Source organism: Chamaea fasciata, unplaced genomic scaffold, assembly GCF_029207755.1.
Source record: "Chamaea fasciata isolate MVZ Bird 193981 ecotype frontalis unplaced genomic scaffold, bChaFas1.0.hap1 SCAF_23, whole genome shotgun sequence".
NCBI classification, from domain to species: domain Eukaryota; kingdom Metazoa; phylum Chordata; class Aves; order Passeriformes; family Sylviidae; genus Chamaea; species Chamaea fasciata.
In genome coordinates, this window is record NW_027094108.1 from 48,823 (window position 1) to 69,063 (window position 20,241).

The 20,241-nt window shown below is 42.3% G+C and overlaps 1 long non-coding RNA gene across 1 annotated transcript in view; it reads right to left on the reverse strand.

Moving 5' to 3' along the window:
• LOC136300455 (uncharacterized) overlaps nucleotides 1-20,241 on the reverse strand; it is a 38,495-nt gene that overhangs the window by 15,216 nt on the left and 3,038 nt on the right. The window contains exons 2-4 of the long non-coding RNA XR_010723691.1: nucleotides 15,795-15,936; nucleotides 14,022-14,127; nucleotides 13,782-13,881 (exon numbers count right to left, since the gene is read on the reverse strand). This is a non-coding gene — a long non-coding RNA (uncharacterized lncRNA). The remainder of the gene's footprint in view (nucleotides 1-13,781; nucleotides 13,882-14,021; nucleotides 14,128-15,794; nucleotides 15,937-20,241) is intronic.

Below are 20,241 nucleotides of genomic sequence, written 5' to 3' on the forward strand. Positions count from 1 at the left end.
ATTAGGGTGTCTTCCCCTCCTTCATCCCACAAGATGATAATTGCATTATAAAAATGAATATGTAACTAAGCAAAAACCACAGGAACGGTGATGGCAGAAAAGGAGATGGAACCAGCAGCAGCCTCACTCCACAGTCACAAGTGGAAGACCTCACATTAGAGAGACTCATGCTCCAGTGCGGTTTCTGTAGCTGTGGGGAGGAAAACCTCAAAGAAGCCCCACATCATTTAGAGTCACAAGAGTCAGCGAATGGTTTAGTGCTTAAACAATCAATGTCAGGAAGAGAGAAGATCCGTGAGAGTGTGTCTGCCTCTTGCTCTCCCTGCATACCTCTCCCCAGAATGTCTACAGTCATCAGGATAATTTTAAAAGGAATTAAAAAATTACAGACTTGTCTTGGCCTGACTAGGGCTATCACTGTAATTGTGGAAGGAAGTGAGAACATTACCAGCAGGGCCCCAGGGAGAAAAAAAGCAAAGTGAGGGGAATGGAGACTGTATTTGTGGGACCCTGTGAAACTGAAGAAGTGTCAGAGAGCAGTGCAGTGATGGGCTGGGGGTGGAGCAGAGCAGTTAGAGCCTCCTGAAACAGCAAATAGCGCAGGATCCAAGCTTGGAGGACAGCTGCACAGCTAGCCCTGTTCCCGAGGTTCCCTCAGTAGCTAATACCATGGATGACCAGGTAACAGGGCACATTCTCTACACATTTAAAAAGTGAGGTATCATTGTAAATAGCTGCAGGGATGATAAACATCCTTATTTTTTCAGGGAAGAAAAGGGGGGAAGTCTTCTTAGTGCCAGTTCTTCTCTGCCCCCTATGGAGAGCACAGGCAGCCTCTATTCTGCCAGTCCATTCTTCCACAATCCAGTGCATTATTATGAACCCTCCAGCACACACAGCTAATTAGAGAAAATATCCTTTCTAGCAATTTAAATGATTTTGGCATTTTCAGGAGGGCACATGTAATATTCAAATTACTTCCACTCTGCGCTGCCTTGTCTTGCCTGGCTCATCTTCCCAGGTGAATTTGTAGTCTCTGAAATGCTCTAATTTCCCACACAAGCCATGTCAAATATAATTTTGGTGCAAAGTTGGTAATTATACGTAACATCAGTCTGATGTTAAAAACACTGAAAAATTTAGCAAGAAGAGACGAATGGAGAGACATAAGTCTGAGACCAAGGAACGAAAGGCGTGCGGCCCCCTTAGTATTTTCGCTCATTAATTAATAATAGCATGTTTTCAGGAACTGAAAGGATGTGTTTCCCGAACTGACTGGAATTCACTTATGTCCCAATTACATTGTCTCAGTGAAGAACTTCGGTCAGGTCTTGCTGAAGAGCCGCAGAAAGAGCGCAAACCAAAAGCAAAATCCAGACTCCCTGCTCAGACCATCCCAGCTTCAAGGGTATGTAAAAGCGCAGAAATCTCACACCAGGGCTTAAACCCAGGAACCAGATTGTCTCTTCTTCTGCCACCCCTGCTGCAACCCTCTCTGGAAGTAGTCAAGCAGATTCGCATCAGTGAGTCACCAAATGTATGGATATGTATTAGAGTAAGTGTAATTATAACTGTTGGCCCCGAAGTATTGGGTAAACATTTTAACAGACTTGTTCCTTTACTCCAAACAGAAGAATTAACATGAAGAGTGAATTATCTGACCCCATCATCAACCCTTCCCCAAGGATACCTGGTCTGCCTATTTCAAGGAACACCCCAAGCCAGCCTGCTTTTTTACACCATTTTCCCAGCACAGTCTCTGCCTCTTAAAAAACAGTGGAGAATTTCTGAGTTAACCTATCCCATGCTAAAATCCATGCCTGCAATAACTGCTGGGAACCACAGAACCTTTTGCTCTGACATTGTTGCTCCAGGTAACCTACTCATGGAAAGGAGTAGACCCAAGCATCTCATCAACACTGAACAGCAGTTTCTGGATCATGTGAGAATTTGGACCCCAGCTGGAGAGGAACACATGCTTAATTTTGTTCCTGAAGGCTATTATGCCAACAATCAAGAACCATATTAAAGGCCTGATCATATAAGCAAAATCAGCACACCCAAACAAGGGTTAAGTAAGGATTACATCCCAAAGGATTGAGAGCCAGTGAATAAATCGATTATTTCAGCAGAATAGGATGAGATGGGAATCTATGAAGTCTCAAACAAACTTAAAGCTCTTGGACATAGGTGAATTCCACTTTCATCCTATATTAGTCATTATGTGCTTGTATACAGGAATTCCAGACCTAGTCTTGAATTTAAGTCTTTGTGTTTCCTGTCTCACACCTCTCTCTGTCTTTTTGTCAACTCCACATTAAAGGGAGAAACCCCTTGTTTTGGGGAATGAATACTTCCTGCCTTTTCAGCTGACTCCATCTACTGTCTTAAAATCAGTTCCCACTTCTCCTGCCCTTCTTCAGTGTCTTGGGTTTGTGCCACTCATTTAACACTGGCTAGCTGTGCATAAGCATAAAATCCATTGTGCTCAAAAGACGTGGGCCAGAGAAAACCAGAAACTTTCACCACAGCTTTATGAAGTCCTTAAGACCCTCAGAAAAAAGCAACTTTCTAAATGTAAAGAGGTTATGCTCGGCTTTTCCTTCTCAGTCTGAAAGGATAATGTGCAAGAGTAGAATAGGAAAAATGACATTTGACCTCCAACTTCCTGAATGCTAACTAGCTTTCCTTGCCTTTTTGAATCAGGTCTCCAATGTAAGGCCAGGATGTGGCAAGGTAGCTGGACAAATAAAGAGTTCCTTTGCTGCCATGGCAATGATGCAAACAGCAGAGCACACGCCAAAGGAAGTTGCTATAAATCAAAATTGGTCAATTCTGTTTAGTTTCCAAGCCAAGGTTATGCAAACTGGCTGGAAAGTGCTTCACAGAGAAGCCAATTATAATTTTCTTCAGGAAAATGCACTGATTTGCAGATTACTTAGTCTTCTTGCAACTCTCCTCAGGTCTGAAAAACTCTAATTTTGGAAACATACCCTACTTCCAGGTTAGCTTGAACTCTGCCAGGGTCTTAGAAACATAAAGGGTAAGACCACATCCCAGTGTTCAGATTTTTTTTTTTTTCATTTGTCACTTAGCAAGTAGTGAAATAAATCCCACTTGGAGAAACATGCTTACCTTCAGGGGTAAATCTTATCAAGGATTATGCAGAGTGAGCTAAGAATGTGGAATACATGTTTGCATAGATCACCCTCTTCTGTCCCACTGGACCTTTCCACAAGGAAACAGTCTTTACAAGTCTACAGCAGTTCCCACTGTCTCACTGGTAGACCAGGACAGTATTCTATGGTGCAGATAGGAATTTCTGTGACTCTTATGCCTTAAACTCATTCCTTTTGGGACTCAGACAACAAACTAGGCAATTTGGCCTTCACAGTGGAGAATGAAACTTCTATGCTAAACACCATTCAAACACCATTCAATCACCATCAGAAGCAGAATGAAATCCAGCTTGTTCTTAGACAGCAATTTTGGTTTTGTGGGCTACTTGTCACTAAATTTCCTGGGAAAGGAGAAGGTTCTGCTCCATCATTTGAGAAGCTGCACGCTCAGACTGTATTATAAGGGACCCAGTTGGCAACAATCACCATGCATAGCTCCGTTACTGCATGGGCCGGCCAGTGAGCAAAACTCCACTGCAAACCTTGCTGAGTTCTGTCAACACTGCATCTCATCTGGGCTAATGTAAACCAGAACCTCACCCTCCCTGGAAGGGGTCAGATAGAGTTATAAAGCATGAGAGTGTTGACAAGGTCTTCAGAAACATGCTCCTGTTGTACCATTAGGTCCATATTCCCTGCATCTCACTCCTCCTGGATGATGCCTAGGTTCATTCTGATGCCAGAGACATTCTGCAGGCAGACACAGGCTTCTTTTCTGTCTGCCCAACTCCTCCCCCAAAATTTCATATTTATACCTATGCTAGGAGAGTGCAAAGCACTACTCAAGTCAAAACAATAGAGAATTTATCCTTCAATTGCCTGACATTTAGAGGGCACACTTGGCTTCTCCCTGCTCTTAACTGGTAGGCACCTCTTGGCTTGCCAGCCCCTCCAGCTGGTGGGGCAGATATAACAGAATTATTTTCTAGGCTAAGCAGAAACCTCCCATCCCGAAGTTTACAAAAGTCCGCAGATAAACAGTGATGGATTCCAATGGACACTGTCTAGGTGCAGGCTTCCTAAAAATAGATAGCTTCACCCACAGAAATATTCATAATTAAGAGGTAAAATATGGCAGTAGTATTTGCATTAGGGTAAACAGCACCGTAAGGAGGAACAGTTTGTGCTGGTATGGGACCAAGAAGGTCTCCATGACTTCAGGGTCCCTTGTGAAACACACTGATCTAATGCAGCCTCTTTCTCACTCAGGGTAATTCATTAACTAGTCGTTCCCTCTAAGGTGGCAGCAGAGAAGCAAACAGGCTGGACAGGGGATTTTTGCCTTCTTGTTACAAGTGTCCTGTGGCCTGGCACAAAATGAAGGACACACTGATCACAGTCCTCAAGGCCTCTGAAAGAATTTAATGCTAACTGAAGTTAATTTTGTACTCCTTATTTAGACTAAGAGGACGAAGGAAGAGACAGAGTGAAAGCGCCAGCAGAGCAACTGATTTCCCGTCATTTCATTTCATTATTACCGGAATCAAATAAGCAAAAAACTCACGCATCAAGCTTTTATAATCAAGAGAGCTGAAAATGAATGAATACATTGGATTACTTTGTACTGACCTGACTTCAGAGCCTTTACAGTGATAGAATTTCAGACTTTTTGGAGACTATTGACGTCAGAATTTGCCTTTAACTCATGCAAGTAAGAAAAATAACCTCACCTAATCATAGGAATCTACAGCTAGGTCTTTTAGCAAAATGTGCACCCAGTTCAATGCTATGCTCACAACTATCTCCTAAGGTTTGAAAATTAATTACCATTAAGCAAGAGGGCAGAATTAGATACAGAAGCCAAGGTAAGATCCAGTTGCAGATAGTGGTGGTTTTGGTGCTGGGACTTAAAATGGACTCCACAGCATGTGTCACCATAGTATGATGATGCTTTAATTTTCTCGTTTCCCCATACAAACAGACTCAAGTTATTTTATGAAGTCCGATGAATGGAAATAGAGGATACCTTTGGTCAGCAGTGCTTGATCAGAACAGACTGTAGCCTACAGATGTGGTATGGCTGTGAAAGTCCCAAAGTCTTGCTGCTGAAGCAAGTGATGAGCCAGCTAAAATTTGGGATACACTCATGGTTTTGACTATGTAGCAGCAGAATGGTCTCCTCTGACTTTCTGTGTTATAAGCCATCCGGCCTATTACCAGCATGATATAATCCAGCAGCATCTAATTGGCTGCTGCCACCCTCAGCTACTCCCACCTTCAGCACTGGCAGATATGTCAAAGCAAAAACATCTCAGCATTTCTGATCTCCCTGGGGTCACATCTGGTTTGAGTAAAGCTCCCCATTTGGTTCCAATCCACCGATTTCCTGCTACTGTCCATGAAAAAGAGTGCAACTCTGTGGCTTCCCCTGGGTGTAATGGTCTAATCTGTACCTTGTTGTGCACTGTAGAGGGGAGGGGGAATCAGTGCTACTTGGGAGCAGATTCCTCTTCCCCTGTGACTGCGTCCTGCTCTTATGCAAAGCACCTTTATTCTTGCCAGTAATGGCAATCCAGTCCCAGATGTCCTGGTGCCCTCCCTGTATCATTCATATTCCTCCGGCCTCCTAATTGAATCCTTTCCTGGACAGTACAGGCTTTCCTCATTACAATGAGCTGGATCCAATTCTACTCCCTCCCCCTCACCTCCCAGTCTCTTATCGTGAAACACAGGGCAGGCCCCACAGAGCTTCTGTAGGTGGATGACCACCACAGTGAATTGTTCTCGTAGCTACTGGAATGCCGCTCATGTTAACAGAACAGGAAAGCCTGAGTCAGGTACGAGGTGGTAAAGGCATCTGCTCACCAAGGTTCTGGCAACATCAAGATGCAATTTAGTTCCAAGAAATAATATTTAGTTCTTTTAATCTATGGCTCTCATAGCCATTATCTAAACCATCAGTGTTTTGCAGCTGGTGAAGCAGCCTAAGAATATGCAGAAGAGCAGTGGCAGAGCCCAGGAGTTTAATGGGTCTCTTGCATCCTCATTCCATAGGATCCTCTCTGTAGGAGGGCAGTACCCATGAGTGATGTTTCACTCATGCTCTGAACAAGGCAGGAAAACATACACAGAACAAATTCTCCTTTTTTACTCTCACTCATCCACTGAAAATCTCAATACTGAGGGAAAGAGTTCAGTCCTTTTCCTCGCCCTATTTGCCCTATTTGTCACCTTTTTCCTCACCCTATTTAACATCTTATTTACCCTTCGTCCTCTTAATCTGAGCTACTTTATCCAATGCTGCCCCACACAGCACATAGTGATCTGCATTTTCTTTGCAGGCCCCATTCTGGAGCAATGCTCCAGTGTTACCACACTTAAGATGACTCTGTAGTACATTAAGTCGCAGTAGTTCAGACATCACACTATACCTTGGGTTTGATACTTAAACTAGTTTGTTCAAAGTTAGTTAACTTATTATACAAACTGCCTTAGGGTGTGCTGGAAGAGCAAGGCTTGGTGTTGAGGCAAGTAAACTCAGGTAAACTGAGGTACAAATCTATTAGGTGTATGGACTTCAAGGCAAGTTCTCCTAAGTGCTGGGAGGAGACCCAGCACATCAAATTCCCCTAAGTGCCATCACTCTAACTACCAACCCACAGTCTTCTGCTGCACTAAGTACATCTGGATTCCATCAGAGCCTGAATATTAGTTTTTGAAATAACCAGATCTTTGGAAAACAAAATACCTCAAAGCACTAGAACAAAAGCTCTGATCTAGAGGCTTTTCAGCATCTTAGGGAATGAGAGATGCTATTCTTGTCACTAGAAAGGCAACAGTACAAGCAATGATCTATAGGGCACTAGTATGTTTGTTATGAAATGATTTGGATCCGCAGAGAAATTCCATTTGTGGTTCTCCCTCTGGTGACTAGAGGTTCCCACCTTGGCAGTAATCTTGGAGTCCCATGCCTACGGGCTCAGCAGCATGGAAAGGGAGGGTGGACGCTGGAGGAGTAATGGGATCATCAGGCGCTGAGGCTGCTACTTGGCACGCCGACAATGTTTGTTTGCACCTCTTTGAAGATGAGAGATGAAAGTGGCGCCCACATGGGCTGCCTTTGATTAGCTTCTTATTTTTAACATTGCAGCTGCGATTATTTTTCTTTTTCTTGAAGCATTTCTTCCCCAGCACCAGAAACTCTGAGGTTCCCTCCTCCAGGGAGGTTCAACTTCAAGGAAACATAACAAAGAGAAGTGTGAATTTAAAGGAGACTGGACAACTCGGGGCCAGTAGGGAATTACGTCATTTTATTTTTAATTTTACTTCCATTTACCCCCCAATCCCCCATCCTCAGTGGGTCTCAGCAAGAAAATACTTGTTTACTTCTTTTTTATTAGGGAAAATAAATGAGTCCTGGGATTGTACAGAGCTGTCATGAAGAGGGAAATGTCTAATGGTTCAATTCCCAGCTCTGTCACTGAACCACTCTGGGACTTGGGGAAAAGTCAGTTCGCCCATCTGTAAAATGGGATTTATAATGCGTTGCTTCTCAGGGGTATTGAAGGAGTATGAGTAGCATTGATGGAATGCTTCATGCACCTTGGATAGAAGGGGCAAGAGCCCTGTGAAGTGCTGTCCTTAATAGATACTTAGAGGAGTTTCCTTCACTGTGGTACTTATCTGACCACAGCAGCTGAGTGCCTCACAGCCACTGATGGATTTTTTTTTCTATTGCCTCTCTGTATCATAGGATTGCTGCAGAGGAAAGCGAGGCAAATGGCAAATGGAATGGAATGGACCCAGTCACACAGAGAATATGTGGTAAAGTCAGGACTAATCATTTCTTTCCTAGATTTCTGCCACAGTCATCTGACTTTCATCCTACGTATAAGAATTTTGTGATCTAAAGGCATGAGAGAAAGCCACCTTCCCTTCCTCCTACACTGGCCAGTCACACCATGGCTGTCTTCCTTCTGGATGAGGGGCAAGTGGTCTGGAAAGAGAATCACTGTGGTACATTACTCTATTCCTATCACAACATTTTGAGGGTTGTTTCTTTCACTGCTAGAGTAGTTTTCAGCCAAGAATTTAATGTTAATCCAGCCTTCCATAGTAAATGTTCTAGCTTTAAGAGGCTGATGGTAGAAAAGCTTCTAGATTTACTGTTCCTTATTTTCAGGGCTAATTTCTAGGGGTAGTGAAGAGCCACATATACAAGTGAAATCAGAAAAAACTGCTGGTAATTTATACTTCCTAAAAAATAGCCTTACAAACTGCTGCTGCTTGTATCAGCTTAAGTTTAACTTCAGTCAGAGAGCCTTAAAAATGCAAGGCAGAGCATGATAGCAACAATATCAATTAACAAGATGCAGAAATCTTGAGTGGAGATAAGAGGAACAGCCAAGCATAAATAACAATCAAGCTCTTGATACTCACGCACTTCAAAAGAAAAAACACAACTATGCGTGTTTGTATTTATTTATTTATTTGTACTATCTATCAAGATATTTACCAGCCAAAGCGAACTGGGGGCACACTAGTTGACTAAAAACTTGTGAGACGCTTATGCAAATCTAGCCACCTCTGAGAGGAAAATCTGGTTTTACCAAATATAACACCTGCTAAACCCTCTAAAAGACACTTCAGCCTTACCTTGATCAGTACAAAAAGCTTAGACAAATCCAGACATAACATACAACTTAATCAGGTTTCCTTGTTTTCATGGCATTTCTCCTGCTCCCAAGAAAAGCGAAAGACAATTGTTCCAGCTCAGTGCAACATCCAGGTAATCAGAACGCCCAAACGTGATCCTGCTCAACCCAGCTCCCCATGAAGGAATAAACCAGTCTTATAGGCTTTTTCCAGGATATTTGGAATAGATATACCATACAGGACAGCTTATAAAATATACTTGCTTCAGATTCACTCCAGAGAAACAACATATTCCAGTCCTACTCCATCCAGTCACCCAGACTCCAGGACATTAAATTAACCCACTGCGAAATTTACTGCAGGCCATCTGACCATACCATTTAGCCCACAGTAAAGACAAAATCTATACCTAGCTACAGTGAGGAAAGCAGGCAACTGTGGAAAACCTAGCTATATCATTCAAGGAGATCAATGGAGAGCCCAGGCCAGTGACCTTGGATTAACACAAAACTTAAAGGAAAAAAAAAATGGTCTCAAATCAAGAGACCATAGCTGTTATTCCAGAGAATCCAAAAGCCAGCCCTGCAGCTTACTGACCAAGTAAAAGTGCTTAATTTTGGAAACAGAGCAAATACTCACCCATTGCTGGTACAGGAAGAGAGGTACAGAGCTGCTTTCCCAGGACTCCCAGGATGGCTGCCTGTGCCACACAGACAGGGTCTTGGTGGAGTGTGACACTTTGTAGTGGCTTTTCTGGAAGAAGTTACTAGTCACCGTAGAGACTTTTCCACGGATTGTTTCCAGAAGGTGCTCCCTTGGGGATCTCCTGCCCAGATAACTGTGAGGAGCTGGCAGGGGGGCGAGACACCTGCTGAAGGGTCTGGAGGCCACACACACTGGTAAGATGAATTTTAAGGCCTCAGATTCCTCAGTTCTGCCTCAGAGCATCCATTTCTGCCTAAGCCTTTTCTCAACTCCCTCAACTGCCCCAGCTCATCCTTAACCCCCTCAGGTCAGCCTAAACTGCCCCAGCCCAGCCTCAACTGCCACAGGTCAGCCTCAACGGCCCCAGCTCAGTCTCAACTGGCCCAACTCAGAGCAGCAACAGCTGAAGGGCGGGTCAGGGGGCTCCAACGGTCACAACACAGTGGCCATGGAGAAAGTGCCCAGTACTCAGCTTACTGAACAACCAGCACAGCTCCATGTAGATGACACAGCCAGTGCTGCATAGACAGTAAGGGCAGGTAGCCATGGCAGGAGACTGACGCCTGCTCCTCCTGTGGCACTGCCTGATGGACTAGGAAAAATGGCAAAAAATAACAGGAAATGGTGGCTGCCTCAGGCCCCTAAACTGGCCTCAGTCTCCCACAGACATGGGCCCTGCTGACCCACCAGCCACATCACTGGCTGCTAAAAACCTTCTCTCCAGTGTAAACTCCAGCTGTGTCCACAGAACACTCTCAGGAAGGGCTTTCCGAGGTACAAAAAAGTCCTTACCCTGTCACAACTGACCGTAACTTAGGGGGGACAGCTGAAAACGGGACCTGCCCCACTTGGCATGGCTGTGAGTTAAGTCCTAGGGAAAGTTAAGAGTCTGATTGTGTTTCATTATTTTTTAATTAAAATGACCATAATTAGGCCCTGGAAAGAGCAAGTTACAGGGACACTGAAGCTCAGTGGAAGTTGTGAAGAATCAGGTTTTATTTTTGGAGTAGCCACTGACTCTGGTGCAGTGCTGGACATGTTAATGTACTTCTGCTGCCCTTAACACCTCTTGTTTTGTTTTAATTTAACTGTTTTTAGGCAAGAATGCATTTTTGGGTGTACAGGTCTGTGCACAGTAGGGCTGTGCTCTGTCATGTGGCCATACAGGATAATGGCATGCAAGTCATAGCAATGTTGGCTATGTTCATAAACTGTAACTTTCTTGGGGTTCTCAGGGACTTTTTCTAAAAAAAATTTTTTTTTTTCCCCCACTGGCTGAGAGATTCAGGAGACTGATCCCTCAACTGGGGACTAGTATGTCCCATTTGATGTCCAGCTTTTGCAGCAGAGCTGGCTGCCACATTGTGGCCTGTTCCCCTGAACGTCACATCTGGCTGATGTAAAACACACATGTTTTGACTGAAGCTTTTTCTTTAAAAAGCCAACATTAAAGGAAGGTTTGCTTTGTAAAACTGAAACTGTAAAACTCTTCTGAAACCCAATCTGGGAGATTAAAAGAACCACATGAAAAGGGATAAATATGACCTGGACATTTACTTCCTGTGCAGAAGTTCGCTGAACATGTGCCTCCCAGCCTGTCAGTGCAAAACCAGACCTCCTGCTCTTATTCTCAAAAGGAAAAAAAAAAAGGAGAAGAAGAGATGAAGACATGACAACCCTTTTCTATGTCATGGCTTATGTCAGATACATTGATTTCTTTACAGTGGCATCTCATGCACCTTCAAACCAGAAAGACGCACAACTAGTAATCAGAAATTACTAATTTAATATTAACAAACTATTCTGATTTGTACTATATGGTAAAATTGAGCTTGATCCATTTTTAATTGGCAATCAGGGACAGAACTCCTTTGGGTTTCAGTGGGAGTAAGATCAGACGTAAAGATACGATGGACTGAGTCCAAGGATTCTCTGATGATGTACAGAAAAAACACATGGATAGACAGCTTCAGTCAGTCAGAAAATGGCCCACTTTCAAACAAACTAATGCAAGATGTTTGTATCAGTACTGTCCATTTCAAGTATTAAAAGTAATTTTTGGGTTCCAAAAACAACTTTACTTAAATATTATGAGACTTGAAAGGAAAAAAAAAAGTTGCAGATTCTCTGTATTTCTTTCCTAGGTTTTGAATCTTCAAGCAGATATCACATTTTTTTCTGGTTTCCTTTACTAATAATGAACTGCTAGAAGCTTGATTATTTTTAAAACTGAAACTGATATTGTGATTTATTATAGTATGATTTCAGAAGACAAGAGTCAGGAGGAAAAAATCATATAAATGCAGGCAATACATTAAAGTCATTATTGTTCTCAAAATAACTTTTAGATCTCAGGTCCCAGTACACAAATTGCAGAGGATAAAATGCAGTATAATGTAAAATTTGGCATTGCTATTCTGTTTTGTCAGAAAAAGTCCTCTTATCCTAGTAAAGTTCCCAAAAAGCCAGTTACACATAAATTTGGAATTATATTTCTCCCTCCTGGATAATGGTGTTAAATTTACACTGAAAGTGGCGTTAGTGCCCAACTAAGTCATAATTTGGAGAAACACAACTTTATATACAAAGAGAAGAAAGCACTTTCGATATAAAACCAGACTTCCAATGGACAATATTGGGCTCTGCACATTGAATGTCGTGGAGTACCTGCCTGCACCACTGGGTTGTAACTGCTGCAATAGCTAACCCTGTGGATGCACACGTGGGATCCTAAATGGATCTGAGTTGGAAATTTTCTGGTTTTCAGGGTACTTGAATCTGTAGTTTGTCAGTTCAGCCCCCCCTGTTGATTGAGTTCTTTCTTTGTTTTTTTTAATTTTAGAGTGATTAAGTTTGGATTGGTGTTCTTGGATAATGCTCCCTGTCCCATATAAGTGGTAGAGACACCCAATAATCCCACACCATAGTACATTTTTCCCAAATGCTCTCCCAACTGTGTTTCATGTTTGAGATGGACTCATCTTGTCTACTGGCAGCCTTAGTTTCTAATTCCATGGAAGTCTCTCCCATTATCTGCTACTGTATAGTGCTGGTAAAAAAATCTTCCTTCTGTCTAACCTTGACACAATTTAAAAAACAACAACAACAAACGAACTTTCATTTCCAAGTCAGAAACAAGCAAAACAAAAATGTGTTTCAAAGTCATTGTTCAATGGAAAAAAACCAGTTCCCAAATCCTTTCCAAACCCAAAGTGGACAGTTCCTCAGTCATTTCCAAGATGGAAAGAGGCCATTTTATGCTGCAAAAAGCATCCATTTTCTGTGTCAGTCCCGAGCCAGGGAGGCTTGCGCCTGAGTCAGTTCTAGGGGGGGAATGGCTGGCATTTCTCCAAGCTTGGGAGTGTTGCTATCACATCAATTGTTTGGTGATGCCATCCCAATGAAGCTTCATTATGGTGTTCCTCTTTCTATAAACCTCAGTGCCCTCCAGTGTCCCCAGCAATCACTTATCTAATATTAGGATATTAAAAAATATGGAAAGATTTTAAAGAGACTTATTAAAATGCAATTAGCAGCATGTACGACTTAAGCAGTGAGATTATTTTAAAAAATGACTTGATTGTGTGGAATGCCACGCACCTTATAGAGATAATAAAGCTGCCAATCAAGTCCATTTTCAAATTAGGAAATTTTCATTTTTTTTTACAGCCCCCTAAGTGAATATTAAAACTGATTATTAACCTCGGAGTTTAGCAGCGGCCCCCGAGCCTGTGAGCTCTGAAAGGGAGGTTTCATAACCGAGAGTAGCCTGGGCTTCAGTTCTCATTTGGACTGATATCTCTGTGTTTATTTAAAGGGACAGTGCTCACCCTTTGAATAAGGAAATCTGGAAAGTCTGCATGGGTCCCTTGTTTAGAAAGGGGCAAAGCTCCAGAGCTAGCCATGGGAACCTGGGAGGCCAAAGCGCTGGCTGCAGCGACCCGGCTACGGTGCTGCAAGGCTGTGATAACCTGCAGGTAAGGCTGCCCCCGTATGTCCAATCACAGTATGTCCACGAATCCTGCACTCCCAGCACAGAACCTGCCTTTTGTTCAAGGAAAAAGGTGTACATTAAATGCATGTTTCTGTGGGAACACACCCCTTTGACATACTCAGGTTGCTGTGCCTAGATTTTCAGTGGATATTATTATTCCCAGTTAATGTTATTACTTCCCTCATTAGATGTCATTTACCTTGCCTTCTTTTTATTTTATTTCTGTTCTACTGAGAGACAACCAAGTGTGACATTTTTATTTCATTTATATTAAAAGGATCTTTCTCTGAGAAATTAAGTCACATTACCTTGGCAGGTTACTCCTTTTGCGGCTCTTTACTCCACTGTCAAAGTAGATTTATTGATGCTTCCTGGATTTTTCTCTTCAAGATGGACATGATGAATTCACTGGAAGGCAGCAAGTTATTCTTAACTTGAACGCTTTATTTTTGGAAGATTCAGAGGGAGTCACTTGGGAAGGGGTAGTCAGAGATTCCAACTCCAAAGCAAGAGAATGTCCTTAACTTTAAATAGGTGCTTAAGTTTACCTTTGCTGGTCTCTTTGGGAACACACACAGGTCTGAAGATATGAATGTGGACACTTCCCCATACTAGTGTCAAGCTGCTTTGCAGGAATGAGAGTCCAGACAATACCTAAACAGAGAGAATATCACTGAGTTTGGAAGCATCTAGAATAGAAGTTATTAACCAGCACATGTCTCATGACGTAACTCCCTCTGGAATCTAGCTGTGGTGCCCGGCTCTACTTAGAATTTGCATAGAAGCTATCTATACATCTTTTCAAAGCAAATAATCTGCCTGGGTTGGATAACGGGGGTTAGGAGGACGACAAATTGGGTTAATGAAATGTCAGCAAGAGCCAAGTTTTAAGTCTGGAATAAGTCACAAGTAAAACAAATTTAGTGGCCAGGGCTCACTCTTGATCTTGAATTGTTATTTGTCCACATCACTGAGTAACCACAAGTCATCCGGTGTAATTCAGCATAACTGACAATCCAGCATCGGCAGTATTGTCTGGGTGGAGAGAGGAGAAAGATGTTACTGCCTTGTTAGTCGTGGCACAGTTAATGTGAAGCACTGAAGAAACAGTATGCCACAGAGATGGCATTAGACCTCCAAGTCTCTCCTGAAAAGCAGCATCCCCAGCACACCCCATGTCCTGTGCTGGTCCTGAAGCTTTCAAGGCACCTCTTTTCGGCTCGCCAGAATGGAGCAAGTGCTTTCATGGCTCACCCTTTAGGCTAGTCTGGGTGGAGAACGTTTGCAGTGGTTTAGTATGCTCATCGGGATGAACTGAGCATCAGTGATATTTTGGGAGTCAGAAGGCTAGAAGGGAAAGAAATGCAGTCAATCAGTATCAAGGTACACCAGAGAAGACATGTGGAGACTCGGGGAGCTATACTGCAGGTGGGATAATAGAACTGCATAAAAGACCTCTGAATAACTGTTGGTTGTTGTGGTTTTTTACTTTATTTTTCCCATTTCCATAAGCAACTACTCAGTGATAAGCAAATTTTATGATTGGAAACACACTGGAAATGATAAAGAGAATTAAGGATATGTAATGGACATCTAATCTTTGGGTCTGTGAGCTACTAAATGTATGGTAATGCCAAAACCGTAAATAACTGAGTTATTAACATATTCTAAAATTAAATCAAGCAAAACAAGCATTCACTAATACTGAGATAATTCCTGGCAGCGAAGAGAAGTTACTGAAAAGATTTGAACAAGTGTTATGAAAGAGTGACTGCCAGGCCGGAAAGCAAACTTCGAAAAGCATGAAGACTTTGTCCCACAAGTTGCCTTGCCTTCCTTGATTAGGATCAGCTTCAGGAAAAGCCTTAGCACGGGTGCTGGCAGACCCAGATGTGAAAACTACCTAATGCCAAATCTTCCAGTGGCAGCTTTGACAGCAGGAATTGCTCTGCCAGTCTGTGTTTCAGAAACTCAACACAGAGTTAAGCAAATGGCAAAGCAGTGGGAAGTCTGATCCACAACAATTCAAATATATTAGACCAACCAACAGAATAAATAACCTTGCATTATTTGTAGTAGCTTATTGACCAAGGTAAGTTTTGATCCAAATATTTCTGAGCATGGAAGAAGTGAATAATTAAGTCACAGCTCCTGTGTTTCTTCTCTACTCCTAAAAATAGGCATGGAAAATCCGAAATAAAAATCCGTATTTTTCTTTATTGTTGAAGAAGGGGAATCGGAAACATATTAAAAGCATCCCTCCACTAGAAAAGCGTATTTTCAAATCCTGGGATCTGCCACCCCCTCTGAGAGTTCCCTACTCAGCTGTGTTGCAGGATGCATGGCTGCTGCAGGCTCCCCATTTGCCTCTCGCAGTCCCTCCAGGTGTCAGCCTTGCACTTTGCATTAAGTTTTCTTCCCTCAGCCACATCTGGAATGAAGCGCTGTGTTCAGTGGAGATTCCTGACAAGAGAGCATCAGAGATCTTAAAATACTGAATGTATTCCCTAATTTCATTTCAGAAAAAAATGCTGAATTATCAGACTCCCACCACGCCTCCCTCAGAATGGTCAAACTGATGCCAAGGTGTATGGGAAGGGATCTAAATGGGTCCATTAGCTTTCAGCAGCATCTGCCAAGGAAACTGTGAACATTTGCCAGCCCAGAAGCAGCGCAGGAGCCAGGACTTTCACTTGAATTTTCTTTGTTTAGGATGTAATTGACATGACTGTCCTTTCTTTGGCCTTAATCCCTAACTACTTCCCAAGATACTAAAAGCTTTTGCTCTCCTCTGTGCTCCTGCACATAAACCAGGACTACACTGGAATTTTCTCATTGGACCTCATCGTGGTAAAGCCACTGAAAACTCGAATGCCGGAAAGCATATGCAGGCCCACCACAACATCTGACCCTGCTCTGACTTAAGGGTTAAGATTGCTGGCGGTGCTTTTTTTTGTTAAGGACGAACACTGTAGGAAAGACAGCAAAGAGAGAGAAATGGGCCGTGTCAGACACTCTTATACCTAGAGGACTGCACAGACAGCATGAATGTCAGCAGTAGGATTCCCCTTAGGATATTGCTGTCATTTGCAATAGGGCCCAGAATTGCTACAATTCTTCAGGCAGGTCAAATTTCGGAGGTATACTTAAAACTACATGCATGAGCAATAACGCATGAAACAGTGAAAACAGAAATCCATCCTGTGACAGAGCAGAAAGGGGGTTGCATGAAGGCTAAATGGTATGGGCAGTTTGCAAAAATACAATGTTTGTTTCAGATTTAAGTGTCTTTCAGTTTCATGAGTAGAAATAAGAGGTGTGGCAGAGTCTTGATGTCATGGGTTTTGGGATGACATCCACGGATGAGAAACTGGGCTGAATTCAGGGCTTAATTCTTGTAGTGCAGCCACAGAAGAGCTGTTTGGTGGCAGCAATTTTCAGAAACTACTGAGCTGAGAAGGCTTCAAATATAGGCTGTGATGGATCCAAAGGTCTGTATACATTAACTGTCATAGGACAACTTGCAAACATGACAATGAATGCAGTTTTCACAAGGCATTTCAAAAACTCTGAGTGTTTCAAAATTTTTATGGTTGTTAGGAGCAAGTTTGTCATGACAGCACAACTCTGGGTGTCAGGTGTCACCAAGGTTTTTCACTATGGGCTTGCACAATGACCCTGGGGAGCCTGGCTTATCCTACTACCTCAGTTTTCAAGTAGTTACCTACAACATTACTGGCCAGAACAGGATTAATTAAATGCATTATAAATTTATGGTCAAAAAGAAGACATGAAAAAATTCAGAAAGATAGAAGTCGATCACCTCTGGCAGTTTCAACTACACAAAAAGTTCATTTGGTCACGTTTGGTTGATCGGTAGCTCGCACCACCCTCATCAAGGATGACTTTCACTTCTACAAGCATTAGCTCTCCCCTTTATGCGGATGTCAACTATTTCTCATGTAAAGGTCTTACTTCTCTTTCAAAATTACCTGTATTAAGGCAAATTATGTGTTCCCTTCCTTTCCTTGTTGAAAGTCATATACATGAAGGATCGCAGATCTGAGATTACAGATACTGGCGCAGGGAATGCAGAAACGCAGCTAAGGTTCGAAATTTGGGTGGGCCTCAATTTATGGTGGACAGCCAAAGAACAAAGGTCTGATGTCATTGTAAATCATTTATATTGCAAATGATTTAAAATAATGAAAAGCCATATGCATTAAATTTTGACCTGTACATCCATTTGAGATATTTTAAGTAGACAAAAGATAGATTTTACATAAATCTTCAGTAAATGTATTTCGAAAAAATATCACCAGGCACTAAAGCCTAACTATTTTAAAAAGAGTCTTTGTCTTATCCTTCAGCTCTTGCTTCAATGTGCATCATTCAAAACCAGCAAAAGAATACGCAAACTGTCTGCCCTGTCCTTGAGAGAAAAGCAGAAAAGGTAAAAAACATAGAAGGGAAAGTAGACAAAACAGCTTGTGAACAGATCCTGCCAAAGCTGTCCTTCACACTATTCCACGTGTTACAGAAATAGCTGCTACACCTTACCCAAGCCACCTGTGGCTTTTGAAGGAGTCTGTTTCCAACCCTCTGTGTAAATTCCAATGTTTGTATTCAGTATTTAGAACCTGTCACACACCAACACATGCAATTTTATGGACCAGTTCCCAGTCTGTGGATTTTATCCTTTCGTTTATGCCAACCTACACCAATGGAAGTTCACACTTTTACATGCTGGGAGTTACTATAGAATCTAGCCACAAAGAGTCTCTGAATCCCATGTCCAGTACCACTGTACAAGGCATCAAATTCCTTTAGAAGATGCCTGGCACACCAGCACTGGGAACTGAGCTCTGGGAACTGACTAGATACCTCTGTGAATCACAGGGAGAAATTCTTCCCAGGCTCTGCTACTGAATGCTCTAGAAAGGCAAGGGAGATGACTTGAAGATGGTACGATCTAACTCTGCCAATCAAAACAGAGCAATGTGAATTTTGCATTTTCTGTGCAAGATGCTAACATTTGATAGTTCCCACAGGTATCACTCAAACAAGAGGGTGGACATGGCACATAATCCCCACTGTTTGGAACTCTTCGCAGCTCGCAAAGGTAGGAGCCAGCAGGCCAATGCCAGGAGCGGCTTTGGAGCTCAGAGGGGCCTTTTTGTCACCATTTGAGTTTCCATTAACTGCAGAAGATTCTTAGTTTCTACCAGAGCTCTCAGCCAGGCCAGTCCTTTTGTTTGCTGAGTAGCAGCCAGGGCATCCACCACACCTGGCTAATGAGCCCTGGAGTTCCAGTGACATGGACTCCAACCAGCTGCAAAAATAGCAACTAGGGCTGAAAGGACCCAGACTGAGCCTCTGACCTCTTTTGGAACCTCAGAAGAGCCAAACCTCTAAAAAAATATCTGGTTTTCATTGTGTTTGCTTAGAGTTTAAAAAACACATCACCTGTTCTAACCTAGTTTGGAAGAGTTAAATAAATAAGGATATGAACCAAAAGGAATGCAGAAACTCTTCCTCTTTACGAAACAGGACTAAACTATCCCAGATGGATTAGAAATGAGATAATTGGAAAAATCATTTGATAGGATCATGGTAAAATTGCTTAAAAATATTTCAGGCACTATAATGAAGTCTTAAGTGTTGTCTTAACTGAGGGAATTAGGAGGAGTGTGAGTACCACGGACTAAGTGATCTTTCCAGGTACTTTATGTGGGTGAAAACTACTTATTTTGTTTCAGGGAAACTTGTCTTTAGTAGTTGTTTTAGACTGCTGGGCGTGAGTAAATTTTTACGTTAATAACTTCCTTGTGAATAGAAAGCTCTAATTATGGTAGATATTTATGGAGAAACTGTTCATCCTCCTTATATTCCTGCATTATTCTGAGACACTTCATGTTGTGGGGGAAAATAAAAAGACTTCCACTGAGTAAGGACCAAAGGTCAGATTCATTAACTAATGACAAAATCAGGCTGTCTACAATCTGACTACACTGATACACCATTATTCATTAAATTCTCCTGTCTTTTACTGCGCTGTGATTAGGAATAGGCCCAGGCATTTCAAGTTTTTCAGTACCCACAGCTGCATGGTGTTTTTGTATCAGGAGCTTGTATTTAGGTGCCCACTGATGTTGTTTTTCATCCCAAGTGCTTCTGGGAGGGTGAACAGCTGATCATTACACTGAGTTTGCCTGTACCCATGAGTACACTTAACCTAGAGCAACAAATAGTTATTGTATTGCATTTTGTTTTGTGCCTGCGGGCACACTTAAGTCAATATACATGATGGCTAGTACCACATATTTTATTTGTCTGCACCCATGGGCCCTTGGAATTGTCAGTGTAAGGGAATTGGTGAATTAACTAGTTTATGCCTGCTGGTGTACTAACTTCAAGAGCAATGCTACTGTTAATTGCTTAACTTAAACCAAATCATAATGCAAAATAACAGACTGAAAGTGCTGCAAGAATCCCGATTCACACAGAAAAGGGATAGTGATATTTGCTTAATTCTAAGCTTGTTTGTTGCCAAAACTGAGGAAGAAGATTTTGGGGCAGAAGTCTCTTATGGCTAATTGTCCTTCTTTACCTCCGTTTTACAGCCAGCAGAGAGCTCCCTGCTCTCGTCAAACTTTTACCTGCATGAAATCTAATCCAAGACTGGTGCTTACTTTGCTCATTAGTGAAATTACCACCAGATGCTGTGTGAGATGGAGGTTGCTCTGGCTCAGCACCATGACAACCTCT